The sequence below is a fragment of the Pan paniscus genome, chromosome 1 (genome assembly GCF_029289425.2).
Source record: "Pan paniscus chromosome 1, NHGRI_mPanPan1-v2.0_pri, whole genome shotgun sequence".
Taxonomy (NCBI): domain Eukaryota; kingdom Metazoa; phylum Chordata; class Mammalia; order Primates; family Hominidae; genus Pan; species Pan paniscus.
Window position 1 is genome coordinate 59,275,759 of NC_073249.2, and position 15,521 is coordinate 59,291,279.

Below are 15,521 nucleotides of genomic sequence, written 5' to 3' on the forward strand. Positions count from 1 at the left end.
TTTCCTCATATCTCACTTCTCTCATATTAAGATAAAATACTAAGTTACTTCACAACATGGTGAAAGGATTAAATTAATATGGTGAATAGTAAGGTATTTATAAGACCATAAAGTCTTGTGCAAAGGTCATGATTTCTAATATACTTTGGTTTATTAGGCCAAACTTATGTCAAATATTCCAAAAGTTTTTTGAATAATGCTATAATTTAATAATAATATTTTTAAATGCTGGATACAAATTAAATGCAATAAACCTTTGCAAGAATGTTAAAGAGGGAAAAATTGATGAAGTTCTTAGTTTCATCCATTAAATTAATATTTATTGAGCTCCTTCTCTATGTAAGGAGATGTGCTAGGTGGTAGTGATACAAAGTCACTGAGTTGAGAATAAAAACATAATCATGGTTCCTTCTTCATGGAACTGAGAGTTGACAGTATGTGCTTTGAAATAGGTTAAGTTCTGCCCCCAGTTATATGCATGTGAAAACCATTTTTTTTTCTTCTTGAGAAGGAGTCTTGCTCTATTGCCCAGGCTGGAGTGCAGTGGTGTGATCACGGCTCACTGCAACCTCTGCCTCCTGGGTTCAAGCAATTCTCCTGCCTCAGCCTCCCAAGTAATTGGGATTACAGGTGCCTGCCACCATGCCCAGCTAATGTTTGTATTTTTAGTAGAAAGGGGGTTTTGCCATGTTGGCCAGGCTGGTCTCCAGCTCCTGACCTCAGGCAATTCGCCTGCCTTGGCCTCCCAAAGTACTGGGATTACAGGCAAGAGCCACTGCGCGTGGCCTGAAAACTAATTATTAATCACACAAAAACACACACAGCAATACAAATGCTACTGAAATATGGTTCTAGAAATGCTTCCATAAAGCACTAATTTTTCAGATTAGTGCAAAAATTTAAATTTTAAAAGCATACACTACAGAAATTTTAAAATGTTTCATATGATTCTATGTTCATCTTGTTTAATCCAGTAATGGTAACCCTTTTGAAGTGATGATTAGTGCCAAATAGATTTTAATGTTGATACTCTACTTTAGAATTGCCATTTTCAAAACAAAAATGGCTTGCATGTAACACACAAATATTGATGTATATGAAAACACTGGTATGGCTCAAACTACTCCAGAAAACTGAACCTTCCAAAATAGTTGAAGTCTTGTAGCTTTTATTCAAATTAGAAAGTTTTTTTATACTAATGGAACATGTGGTGAGATTTTTTTGTTTGTATGTTTTACATAATGTTTCCATTAAAAGATGTTGTCTTAGTCTCTGCGTTTCTTTCATATTGTGTGTGTGTGTTTCTGTGTGTATAGTTTCAGATATGTGTTAAAGTCTAATTAAACTTCTTATTTTGAGAGGACAGCTTTCCTCTTGGAACAATCCTATTTCTACATTTTTAGGGAATTTAAAATGTAGAGCAGACAGGTGACATGATGGAGTATGACACTGCAGGTGGTTGAAATTATCGACAGTTTATATACCATGAGGGAAAATAGTGTAGGGAACAGCAACTCAATGCGTGTACAAAAAGAATACCGAGAATATATATATATATATATATATATATATATTTTTTTTTTTTTTTTTTTTTTTTTTTTTTTTGAGACAGAGTCTCACTCTGTTGCCAGGCTGGAGTGCAGTGGCGCAGTCTTGGTTCACTGCAACCTCCGACTCCCTGGCTCAAGCGATTCTCCTCAACCTCCTGAGTAGCTGGGACTACAGGCACGTGCCACCACGCCCAGAAAAATTTTGTATTTTTAGTAGAGACAGGTTTTCACCATGTTGGCCAGGATGATCTGCATCTCCTGACCTCATGATTTGCCCGCCCGCCTCGGCCTCCCAAAGTGCTGGGATTACAGGTGCGAGCCACCGCACTATGTCTAAGAATACTGAAGATATTTTCTGCAAAGGTAAATTACATGAAATCTCCAATCATGGGAAGGCAGCGGAGTGGAGGATAAAATAAAGCAGGGGAATAAAAGTTTTCTACAATAAAGAGTATTAGTTATTAACAAAATGGACTCTAAAAAGACTGGCTACTATTTATTCATCTTTGTACTACTTTCTCTTCCTTTCACTTATTTCCTAGGCCCACTCTCAAACAATGCCTGTCTTAGTAATAGAATGTAATTAATATAGAATGAACACTAGCTAAGAAGTTAATAAACCTGCATTTAAAGTTCCTTAGGTTATTAGTTAATGTATGATTACACTAATCACTTAACCTCTCTGGTTCTTAACTTCTTCATCATCATGAGCGATAAGATTAAATGATCCTTAATGTCCATTCAAGTTCCAACACACTTTTTATGAGACTTGAACACATTAGCCCCAGTTTATTTAGCAGCATTATTGATCTTACAAAATAAAATGTGAAGATTCCTGCATACACAGGTATTTTTAAAACTTTAGACTCTTTCAAAGAGAAAACTCTAAAAGCAAACATAGCAGAGATGAAAATGAAATATAAAAATTTTATTGAAATTAATTATATGTGCATAAATGTGTGGGTCATGTGTGGCTTTCTTTGCTATGCAAATAATAGTCTCAATTTATTTATCTTTATATAATCCGTTTTTGTTACAAGTTAAATTTAATGTTAAAATCACCTGAATCATATCAACATTTTGCTTCCCAGGCAAATTGCTTTCCAATTTCTGTAATAAAATGTAACTTGAATATTGCTTTTAGATTAGAAATTTTAGTGGGTTAATAGGTAAGAAATATATTAGTTGGTACTCATACATAGCTCTTATAAGAAAGCAGCACCAGGATGGCTAACAAAAGCATTACCAATAATATAAAATATACTGAAGTATTAACTGCAAATATGCACCGTGATTATCTAAGAAAGACATTTTCAACATAAAATTAAAATGCATAACTTTTGGAGCAATCTAAGTATAAACCAGATTTGCTCTGAAGGTGAAAGGCAGCTAGGAGATATAAAGCCTATGGCTTCATGAAGGAGTTGATCAAATGTAACCATATGAATTAGTATAGTGCTCAAATACTTAAATTGTTAAATAAACTTTAAATGCTGTAAACACTTTTAAAGTTCATGAACTATGGGTCACAAAATTAATATTCTTGTTATCCTGTTTTTTTTCAAATTTTTAAGAACAGCAATCACACATTTATTTCACATATAAAATAAAAATCTGAATGTTACATTTTTCTAATTTAAGTCCGGGTGGGTCCTCAATAAACAAATGCATTTCTCTGAATAGCAAATTATTTAAGTAGCTTTAGGCAGCATACCAAAGTCTTATGTGAAAAGTATGCTCTCTAACTCTCACAATTGTTAAGGTTTATTTGCAATGAAAGTAATTCAGAATTTTCATCCTCTTTATGTGAACCTCAGATCCTCTTAGCAGCATTTGCCAGCCTCTCTAAAACACAGAGACATACACAGACATCATCCTCTTGGTAAAATGAGACAACAGAAGAAACACTTCTGCTCTAGGACATCATTAGAGCTGAACAACAGCCTGAGGAGAGAAAGAAAAAAGTGTTATACCAACATGCCCTTAGTGAATTTTTTTTTTCTCTTGCAAATGTTGATAGCTATAAAGACTATATAGATAGTTGAGAACATGCATATTTTGTCTTGCAATATGCCACTTGACTACCTCTCTTCTGAAATTTTATACTACTGATTTCTAGAATACTGATTTTCTAAAATGAAGTTTATCTTACCAATAACATTTTAGTATTATACGTTTCAAATGATTTTTCAGTCATCCTGTTTTCATCAGGAATGCGTTTTGTGCCAAATAGCTTATTCTTTGTCATTAAATTTAGAGGATAATAAATTACAGTAGGATAATAACAATAGACAAGAAAGTTTAATTTAAGTGTTTTACCAGTAAAATATATTTTATAATTAAAAATGCAATGATTTCTCTGAGAGCAAATCTCCCTTAATTTTGTGCATCAAAAATGGTCAGCTTACTCTTGAAAACCAAGTTCACACAATTTGCAAAACATGTTATTCTCTACACTTAATGACATATGATGTAAGCACAATCAAGAGCCCTTTGGCTTCTTCCCTACTGCTACACCAATCCACTCTTCACATTGTGAGCGTGCACAGGCTGGGGGTGCTATAGACTCATGGAAAACCAGAGGGCTTTATGAATTTGCAGTACCACCACAATATGCAAATAGCCATTGTGGATACTACTAATTTGTATCTGGTGCAATAATTGGAACCGAGATGCACATTTAATAAGTGGTTTCTAAAGCTTTAATTTACCTGCGAAATGTGAAAAATAACCATTCTTAATTTTGGAACTGAAATTGTATTTCAGAACATGGCCAAGACATACTAAAAGCATAGACATGAGCCCACTACCTAAAACTCTTTTCTTTATTTTCAGAAAGCAAAGACAGTTAGTAGGAAATAAGAGAAATACTTAAATACCACTTTTGGAAACAAACAGGGATTTAACTGCTTTATCTGTCTTTGAGTTTTTAATGCAGGATATAAAGGACCTTAAAGCGTTCATATTGTCTCCTTAAAACCCTCTACTTCAATTTCACCCTTACAAGCTACTACTCTCCTAGGGAAGAGGAAAAGAAAATTTCCACTGACCCAGCTCGTGATTTACATACAGAGAGCAAATAAATGAATGGAGTGGGGGATGGGGCAGTGAGAAGCAATCTGTTTCTTTTTCAACCGCAGAAAATAAGATTACTTACCAAGAACATTTTTATCCAGGGCAAATGTTTATTCCCTCTATCATTCAGCGCCTCAGTCTCTGCAAGAAATCAATTTCCACTCTACCTTTCCCTCCTATTTCTAAAAAAGAGAGTGAGGCGGATACTTCTTAAGCTTCGGGGTCCGGAGGAAGATAGAGCTAGAGCGGAGGGCAAAAGACTCCCACAGCGCTCTTTATACAGATCCGAGTTCTGAGAGCGAACCCATGGGGAGGGGGCGGGGGATCATCTCTAAGGAGAGTACTCCGAGTAGGGAGGGGGATTCATTCTGCAGCCAAAATATAAATCATCTACAAACAGATTACTAGCCTCTCAGTCACACAGGCAGTTCCCCTGGGAAACCGGTTTCAAAGAGGAAAAAGAAGTTCCTGGAGAGAGAGAGAGGCAGAGAGAGAGAGAGAGAGGCAGAGAGAGAGAGAGGCAGAGAGAGAGAGAGAGAGAGAGATTGGGGTTTGGACTTGCAGAGGGAATGGGGCCAAGGAGAGGAATAGGGAGAAGGAATAAAGCTAATCTTACCGATCGATCAGGCGATCGTTTGTTCAGTATTGGGACACGAAAATGGCAAGATAATGCATTCGGCAGCAAAGCCATTTCTAGCACACTCTCCCTCAGTTACTGCAGGAATCAGAGGGGAAGCGGGCGCCTTGAAACCTACCACTTGCTCCCCAGGGACCGTCCTCAGAACCTCCAAAGCTCTAGCTTCTAATGCAAGGCGTTCGGAGCTGAGGGTTCAGGTGGAAGTCAATTGTCTTGAGTCACAGGCAGCAGGAACGCCAAAGAAGTGGGACCTGGGAGGGCTGCTGCCGCCGCTGCTGCATCTAACCACGGTTCCCCGTCCCCTTGCCTAAGCCTCCGCGGCACAGCGCCTCCGAAAGCGCCTAGCGACTCGGCCTCCTCCGCATCTTCAGCCCTTCGATCACCGCCCGCACCCCCCCACCCCCCACCGCCTCGTGCAAATCGCTGATGATTTGGTCATCGTAATGTGACCGGTGGTAGTGGTTTATTTGGGGAGTGGGGGAATTGGTTGTGTTGGGCTTCCTTACTACGCCTCCCTCAGTTGCTGCAAGTGAAAATGTTCAAGGGAAATACTAGTGAAATGCACTGATGGAATACTATTAATCCTAATGATAATGGTCCCAACGCAGGTAACTCTTAAAGAACTGAGAGTGGGAAGATCAGAGCAGGATTTCCGAAGTGGTGCCCTCTTGAATTCTCATTGGATCCTCCCCAGCAGCCTAAATCATTCTTGCTGCTATATCTATCAGGATGACTACAGCCTTGCTCACTAGTTCTCTCTTTATCTCCTCGTCTTCAACACATCCTTTTACTTCTCTTTGCAGATTTATCTGTATTCCACCTCCTGTTTTCTGGGGTTACACAGCTTCTGCCTTTCCCCACTGTATGGGGATGTACAGCCTGTAAATTTTCACTTTGCTTAAGGATCACCACGAATCACCCCCCACCATTCCCCACCCCCCCATATAAAGCATTTTCACATTCTGCTTTCTTGCCTTGGGGGTTCGTGGCTCTCTGTGTAACTGGTTTTTACTTGGTTACATGCCATCAGGAACTGCTGATTATTTTAAAGTCCTACTACCCTGCAGCTCACTACTTTACCTTGATTTGGAAGATCATGGAATATCTATTTGAATCCTGGATGTATTTTTCTCACAGTCTTCTTGCTTCCTGAAATTTCCTCTGGTAAGTTATTCTCTTTATCTGTTACTAGAAACTTAACTATTGCTATTTTTAATAAGCTCTGTTTTGTTGAAGTATTTCATTTTTCACATTTTTGTTACTTTCAGAACTGAAAGATCCATATGGCCATATTTATCAATTAGTATGTTAGTGGCAACTGCACTACTAAGACATAACCCATGTAATGTATTACCCCAATATCCCATGTATTACCCCAATATCTTTTACCTTCTTTATTTTTTAAATATTTGTCCTCATTTATATTATGGGTTACATGGACATTAATCCCCCCTACCCCCATTAACCCTTCTTGGCACACATTCCTGTGCCATTTGAAAGGTCACATTTTATAGGTTTATCTAAGAGAGAGCTTAAAAGAGACCTTCTGACAATTGCAAGGTCTGGAAAGTTCACTAGTCGGATATTCAGAAGGTTGTTCAGGTCAGTATTTGTTCATGATAAGCAATTACATGACTGAAGGAGGACTTTGTTGCAAAGTGTATTTTTATGAATTTAGCAAGACCTTAAGCACTAAAATGCCACTGAATGGTAGGAAGAGGACTGTGAGTTTTGAGGGCACCATATTTTTTTCTTAAAATATTTCAAATCACACATAAGCACGTTATTTTGGGCATTGTATTTTAATTCAGGCATAGTATTTGTCAGTACATTTCTGATTTTGTGAATTAGCTGGTGAACAGTTAATCGGACAGAGAGTACTCATTTCAGAGAGGAGCTATCAGAAGAAACCCCTGATTATCTTGGTTCTGATAAATTGAAATTCAAGAATAGACTTTACATGAAAAATTTAATTGCCTCACTCTTCATACTTGTCTGCCCCCAACGCTTGTGTTTAATAGGCATGTTAATATGGTCAGTGCCTTTTGCTTTTATGAACATTTCTATGGACTTAACTGACAAGATTATCACCTCCTCTTCCGTATAGTTGTGTTGAGAAACATTTTAATCCTTACTTTTACTTCACAATTGACACATAATGAGGAGAGCACGATATTCATTAAATGCCAAACCTGCATGTATCGGTAATTTTTAACACCCACTGAGGGTTTTCTCTGAACATCCGCCCCCCGCCCTCAAATTAAGGACAAGTTCCTGGTCTCTACAACATTTCCTTTTCTTGGGATACACGGAGGTAAGAACCTATTGTTCACGCTTTTCTTTTCCTTTTTTTTTTTTTTTTAATTTCTGGGAAATAACTATTCTTGTCGTCATTGATGGCTGACGCGACAACCCAAGCAATGCTTTTTTAAATTCAAAAGCCCTTTTAGCTCCCAGACATAAAAGTACTCTAGCTGCAGCGTCGCCCCATCCCCCCGTCTCGGGATTCAAGGGCTTTTCCCCCCTTGACTCCCACCGAGAGGGAACGGGGTTGAGACTGTGGTCCGCACCACTTGGCGCCCCTCACCCGTCACTAGGTCACTAGTTTCTACCTGGTCTCTTTCCCAGTCCGGTCGTCCTGCCTGACAAGCCAGTGCCATCAGAGTCCGTGACTTCATTTGAAGAAAGGAGGGCTTCATATAATTCAATTCAAACATTCTCTTTGGAGGACTGCTGTTGTTGCGCAAGGGTGGAGGGAGGAAAAAAAAAAAAGAAAAAGAAAAAAAAAACTTTCAGTGCAGTCAGATCCAGTAAGGAACAGACAGTCAGTATTTAGGTAAGTGCGTTTTGCTGTATTATACCTGAAGCTCAAGCGTGTGAAAGGGAAATTTACATCTGAGGGGCTCCCGCTGCCAAGAACGTTTTAACTGGAGGGTTATCAACAGGCGACTCTGCGTGGAAATTTCTCCGCAGCTCACGGCAACGCCTATGCCACCTGAGCTCAGGGAACGGAGGAGAGCAAGGTGCCTGGTTGACCAGCTGGCCCCAGGCTTGCTGTTGATGTGGGAATAACCCATGCGTGTAGGAAAGGTGTCCCCTACTCTGACCTGCTAGCTCAGGCTCTGCACTCAGCCCCTGCAGCGAACCTGTGCTTGGTGTGGGCATTTGCAGCCCCATAGAGTGGGGTGCGCCAGGGGGTTTCCATCCTTTCAGAATGCTCCATTTCCAACCTTCCTAAGCCAAACTTGAGCAAACCTCTTCTGTATGAGAGCATAGACTTAAGATCTCTGGAGTCTCTTAGTACCTTTTTGCGTTAATATTTATTTATTTTAATGAGCTATATTTAATGTTAGTAAACGACGATTCCTCAGAATGCCTGCTTTATAAAACCCTAATCACTGTACTTGTCTGACTGCGAAGTAGGGTTAAAACTGTTGAATGACTTCTTAGGCTCTGTGTTAAAGTATTATTGCTGACGGTCACTCCTTCCTTTCCTTCACCAACTCCCAAGAATCTGGAGGGCGGTGGGGAGAGCGGAAGAGAGTTAGATTTCAACTTGAAGCTAGAGCTTGGAATATAAGGTTGAAGTTAAAAGCAAAGAGTGAGGGTTTGGAATCTGTCTAGCTTATATTATACCCACTTTAAAGTTGGCCTTTTATTTTTATTTTCCTCTTTTCTGGAGGTGGGGGTGGGAAGTAGGAAGATCTGGGACTGGGAGCGCTCTCTTCCAGCGTCCACCGGAGAGGGGGTGGTGCTTCTTGGCCGCTGGTTACTGCTGGTTCCACAGCCAAACAGTGACAGAGAGTTTAAGTCTCTGATGGCTGTTCTCCTAGTCCCCAAGAGTTGAACCGGAGAGGCTTTTACTTTGCACCAGGTCGAGAACGTGATCAGCCCTTTAGAGAAGGAAGCTCCTTGTAACAGGAATTCTGCTGGGAAACGCCGTGTAGGCACTACCTCCAAAGATAAGATGCATGTTTGGAGCTGTGTAAAATGCCCACTGGCTGTTTGAAAGAAGGAAAAGGTGACTAGGGTTGCAAAATAACCTTAGTATCACTTAAAAATATTCTATCTAGTCAAATGTACGTAAGCAAAGAAGAGAGCACCAGGATATAAAACTGCCACAGCAGCTTGGAAGACAGATGATTCAGATTTTGGGGACTTTCTTTTGCGTGTTACATAGATTTGTTTGTCATCATGCAGTTAAGCAGGTAAGGAATGAATGTATTTTCTTGACAATCATATAACTTGTGTTTTACTATCATGTGATGTTTTTTCTGTGTTGCAAGCAATGGAATATATGCATTTTCAGTTGGTCCTGCTATGATGCATAACTTCTTAATATTCACATTCACGAAACAGGGTAAAACAGTTTAGATGTTTAACATGCATTAATTTAACTGCTTAGTGTGCATTTATTTAAATGTGTGGCCATGTTACAAAAATCATAAACTGGACCAAGGTTAGAGGAAGAAATGGGAAGGGTAGAGAGTTAGAAGAAGAAATGTATAATCTTAATAAAACATGGAAGATGGCAGTTGCAGAAATGCATTAAAAACATTGCTTCTTCTTAAGGTCCCAGACCTTAATATACAAAGGACAGGTGAAGAACTATTAAGGGTTTCTTGAACTATCAAAGTAATTCTGACTACTCGAGAGAACTGTTTTGTAGGTATTTCCATTATTTTCTCCACCTTAGGAAAAAATACATGAGGTGGGGGTGGGTTGGGTTGTAAAATAGAAGGAAAAAAGAAGAAAGCTTGCCCAAGGGCAGTGTAGTGTACAACCCCAGTATGAAAATCTTTGGGTTTAGGAAACCAGTTGGAAAACTGAAAAAAAAAAAAAAAAAAAAAAACAGAAAATTATGGGTTTTCTTCCCCAAATAAATTTATTTTACATTTTTAGTTTTGTAGATTGAGCAGCCAATAGATTTCTTCCACTATCAGATTTTTCTCAATTAAAATGACAAACACATTCTGAATACTCAAAGAAGCTTTGTTATTATTATTGATATTGTTTTGTTATTTTTTGCTAACATGTTGAAGGAGCCTGGACTTTCCACACAGTGAAGCAAAAAAAAAAAAAAGAAAAAAGAAAAATTACTAAAACACCATCATAAAACTCTTCTATTTGTTAATAACACTTTCTCTTCTCTAAGAAATTGTATTATTTAAATTATCTCTGGAAATAGTTTTAGTACTTATATTTATTGATGTAGATCCCTGATCAATAATTTTTCTGCTAGTATGGCTTACTGATAAAACCTGGAAGAAATAAGAAAGATAATTGTAACTTTGGGTTGTAAAATTGCAAAGTTGTAGTGCTTTTCTTAGTTGGATGCAAAAGGTAGTTTTTCCTCCACTAGGGAAAGTAATTTGTCAATGAATTCTAATTCCCTAATACTTTCGCATTTAATCCTTAGCAATTTTATTGTAGTAGATATGCTCATTGTGTATATATGTTTGTGTGTGTGTGTGTGTGTGTGTATACATATATATTTGTATACATGCACACATTTTTGGTGGTTGGAGAAGGTATTTATTTTAAATCTATGTTGTTTTAATAATGTTTTCCAGACGAAATAGACATGATACCATATAATGATCAATTTCATTTTCTTTTAATCAGATAATATTATGTGATTTCATCCTCTCATAGGATATCTTATCTTAAGAAATTCATCATCATCATAGAAATGTTCATTTTCATAAACTACAATACATCTTGATTTTCTCCATGCAAAGTTATTGTACATTATAATTAAGTAAATAAAACCTAAGTAGGAAGAAACCATTGGGACTCAAAGTGTGTGTGTGTGTGTGTGTGTGTGTGTGTGTGTGTGTAATTTCTACCATTATCTTGACTCCTAGATTTGTGGATTCTTTAAATAAAAGTGTATTTATTTGCAGTGTAGTGTATTTGTGGGTTTCTCTCCACAAGTACAAAGAATGCAACTGTTGGGATTTCCAAACTTTTATGTTTCATTATCAACCTATGATTCAGTTTCTTATGTTTCCTGTATTTATTTTTAGTTTTTCCACATTATCTTTAAAAGAGGCAGTTATTTACTAGAATAAGAGTCTGAAACATTTTGTAATTTAGCAAATTGCATATTAATATTAAAAGAGTTCAGACGCAAATTGGAATATGACACCAACTTGTGTTATCTTTGTTTTGCACACATATCGTTTTTAGAAAAAAAATATTTTTTCTTAAAAAATATCCCAGAGATTTTTGGATATTATGATTGTGTGCTTATGATTAGTGATGTTCTCTTCTAAGGCTTTTAATGTTTTTTTCTTTCACATCGTAATAAAGGGTTATTGGGAAAAGTAGAGTGCTTGTACATGTAGACTTCCTTCCTGAATTTCAGTTCTAGTTCTACCTGGCATTAATGTACTCCTGGTAAGATTTCTTGACCACTCTTCATTTATTTTTCTCATCTCTCACATGGAGAAAACAATGCCTACCTCAGAGAGTTGTAGATAAAATGACATAAGAGATATGGATGCTTTAAAAGGACAAATATGTTATGAAAACAAAATATATTTTTCAAAGGATACCATGTAAGTTTGAATTTTTAATTAGACATTTTTGATAAACTTGTATCTCCACACAATAAACAATGTTGACTCAACTTTTTTTTTAATGTTAGTATCAAATCTTCTTGGTCAGTGGTGTTATGGTGTCAAATGAATTTAATAAATATTTGACATTGATTAAGTATAACAGCTTCAATATGTGTAATTTAAAAAGCTTGAAATAATACACTTCCTGAGGCATATTAGTTGTTATTTATAGTATATTTACCTTTGCTTTTATTCAGGTTGGGGTACAGTCACCTTTACAAAATAGTTGCTTTTGATTGGTTTCTCATTGTTATTTAATAGAAAGGACATCTGATTTCTTAGCAGATTTATATTGTCAACCTGACGGTCTCTACTCTTAATTGGGAACAAGATTAAAATATTTTCATGTAATCATTTAAAAATGGAGAAACTTTAGACAGTCAAACTTCTAATTTCCAACGCTTTTTACAAACTCATATAAAGTTTACTAGAATTAATTAGGATGACATCCGGCATTTTTGGTGTTTTAATTTAGCAACTACTTGGATAAACTTATTTAGACACTTTGAAGTATAACTCTGTCCACTTTCTTCATGCACTACTATGTGTTCTGTATAACTTTATTATTTTAGTGTTAATAATTCATAATTTTTAAAGGAAAGCAAAATAACAAATAATCTGTGTGAATATTATTGATTGCTAATGGATAATCTTAGTTGCTAAAAGGAGGAGGATAGTTTAATAATATTTATTCTATTTTAGGAAATATTCTATCCTGTTTTTTGAAAATGAGCCTCTGAGTATAAAATTTAATAATGAACACTAATGACCTTTCAACTGAAGATATACTTGGAAGTTCTGGCCAAGTTCTTAATTTTTTATTTTTTAATAGCATCAAATAGCCACCATAACGATTTTATACTGGTTATGAAATGTCCTCACAAAGAACTTTGAAGGTTTCTGCCCCTATCTTTTCAAAGCATAAATATAAGCTAGCAAGAATATTTGTATCCAATTACTCACCTGCAGACCTATCCAATTACAAAGTCTTCATAATTACTTTATAAGCTTACTTTATAAGCCTTTAATCCACTCCTCTACACTTAATGTTTAAAATAAAGTATTAATTCATACAGTTCTGGAGCATTTCCCAATTTCATACTCAAAATAACTAATCAAGAGTAATTAATTGATGCTCTAATAATTGCAATAACTCAATTATGATTTACTAATCAATATCTTTTCCCCAAAATTGAAAGATATAGCATAAATATTTATAATGAGTCGATTGGATTACTTGATGTTTTATCATGAAATACATGTTTGTGCTCAAATTTTGAAATGTTTATATTCAACCATGATTGTATCAATTGAGATGGTGAAAAATGACATGCAATCTACTAAACTGAGAAATTGTATAGATTCTCATTCTTCTATTTCATTGTTATTTTCAATAATCACTATTCATAATTTGTCAATGTTTTATTGTTTAAGTTTAGAGTTTAAAAGTACCCTCAGTGCAACCTATTTTTACTATTTTTTTATAAGTATTTGTTTTAATGCCTAAACCCTAATTTACTCAGATGAGATGTGGTTGCCTTTAAAAGCACCCAAAGCAAAACAAATTCCTTTTAATAGCTAATAAAGTAGCTACCATATTATAGTTCCAGCAAATTAAATCTATAAAGTACACATTTATTGATTAAATTAATAAACATGTGAACATTACATTAGAATGTATTATAGTTCTCTGCCGTGTAAGAATTATTCTCTCATAATGGTGTGTTTCATTTATATTCCATTATAGATTTATTGTGAAAGAATACTTACAGATATACTTATTTTTCCTGATTTCTGTGAGTATTAGCCAAGCTCATCAGGATTAAGCTTTTTTTTATTAACTTTTCTGGACTGTTGCATTTGTTAAATTTAAAAGCTATCTCTAAAATATTTCACTATTAAAAAACAATCTAGAGTTGGGAAGACCAGAATTCAGTAACCATGCATTTTAGATTTTTCAGTGTCCAGTATATAACTACACTGTTATTTTACAGATTCATTAAATTCTCACTGTCACTAATAACAAATATTTTCTTTGAAATGTTTCAGATGCTGTTCAAAAATGTAAGCCAGTCTAAAAAATGTGATTAAATTAAATCAAAAACTAAATTTAGCCATTAAAGCATGAGTTTATTCAAGTATCATATTAAAAAGCACATATCTGTATGAAGGTTGAGTATGATTGGGTTCTGTATAATACCTAATGCGTATATTTTTAAGACAAATTTTTAGTAACTGCTTTTAAATATTCAATTTAATGTTGCTCGCCAAAGCCCCTTCTGTTATAGCTAAACTAAATATAGAACAAAAATTAATAAAATCAGGAAGTTCCTGGGATAGATAATAAATAAAGTGGTTTTCATGACTTTAGTATGGTAATATTTCTGATGGTTTGAAAAGTCAGCTCTGTAAATGTATATACACAGAAGAAATACTGTTTTTTTCAGACATGAACACTTCTTAAATAATTATAAATACACTCTAAATTGGTAGAAGAAAAATTATGAAAACTTGAATAAATTATGCAGCAAAGTTGCACAAAATACTATTTTAAGATAATTAATGCTTGCTTTCTTAACATTTTTGCATATAACGCCAAGCATGTTAATACATAGATCAAGTCTAGCTTATTGAAAATATTAAAATTAAATGACTATACTTGAGTTTATAGTAATAGAATTTCTTATTATTCATCCAGACCAGTTCACTAATATATAAAGACACAGTAATAGTACATTTTATAAATGTGGTAAGTAATATTGTCAAGATTATACCAAACAATAATGAGGAAGAAGACTATATGTTTCAAAATGGAGTAATCTAGAAGAAAATGAATTATCAATGATTAACAGTACCAACAACTAGAAAGTGTAATTTTTTCCTAAATATCAATTTTACTCCAAAGAGAGTTTTTTAAACAACTTGTTAATTTTATTAAAATAAATTTATGGGTAAACAATTATGAAGAAATCTGTGCTTATCAGATGTATAAGATACTTATTTCTACTTATTCAAAGTTTCAGCAGGTAATTTGGAGTAACTCAAAGACAGCATTATTATTTTTCCTAACGTGAACTAGAGAAGTGAATCTAGCTTTCTCTGTGAATTGAAACGTAAACTTCATACCTAAGAAAAAAGGGTCTCCTGAAAAAAATTTTAAAGGACATTCAAAGTATATTTTAGAAATAATTTTTACACCTTTTTAAAATTAAATTGTTTTATGCAACTAACTCACTTTTGAGTGGAGACACTTTATGGATTTATAAGCCTCCTCTACTCCCACCCCCAAAAAGATACAATTTTGCAATCCATAATTCCTTGTTTGAGAACTTTTATATCAAAGTCAGATTATTGTCTTAATAAGTGTATAGCTATCTTTATATTTTGGTCAAAAATGTAACGCTAATATGTTTGAATAGTAACTTACCTATGGGGAAAATAATTCAGAGGATTCTTGTTTCCTTTTAGAGTGAACTCTGGCAGGTTTGTGTATGTATCTTTCATCCAGCCATGAAATGAAGAAATTTTAACAAATACCTTGTTCAATCAATTTGAAAGACGAAACAACAAATTACAATTGTAAGATAGGCCAGAATAAAAATGAAAGATCACTTTCGTCATTATATGACAGGC

General features: G+C 35.2%; 1 protein-coding gene and 1 long non-coding RNA gene across 4 annotated transcripts in view; one reads left to right on the plus strand and one right to left on the minus strand.

Moving 5' to 3' along the window:
- Nucleotides 1-2,465: 2,465 nt before the first annotated feature.
- Nucleotides 2,466-7,998, minus strand: LOC130541352 (uncharacterized). Its single transcript, XR_008955394.1, has 2 exons — nt 7,875-7,998; nt 2,466-3,494 (listed from the first exon to the last, which is right to left on the minus strand). It is a non-coding gene; the product is annotated as an uncharacterized LOC130541352 (long non-coding RNA).
- BRINP3 (BMP/retinoic acid inducible neural specific 3) overlaps nt 6,009-15,521 on the plus strand; it is a 385,674-nt gene continuing 376,161 nt past the window's right edge. Inside the window, exon 1 of one of the 3 annotated variants that reach the window (XM_003820588.7) lies at nt 6,009-6,426. The gene's annotated coding sequence lies outside the window, so the exon portion shown is untranslated. Of the gene's footprint in view, nt 6,427-7,075; nt 8,099-9,083; nt 9,471-15,521 lie in introns of those variants that run through there. The other 2 variants (XM_008974031.6, XM_008974030.5) reach the window with 2 other exon arrangements.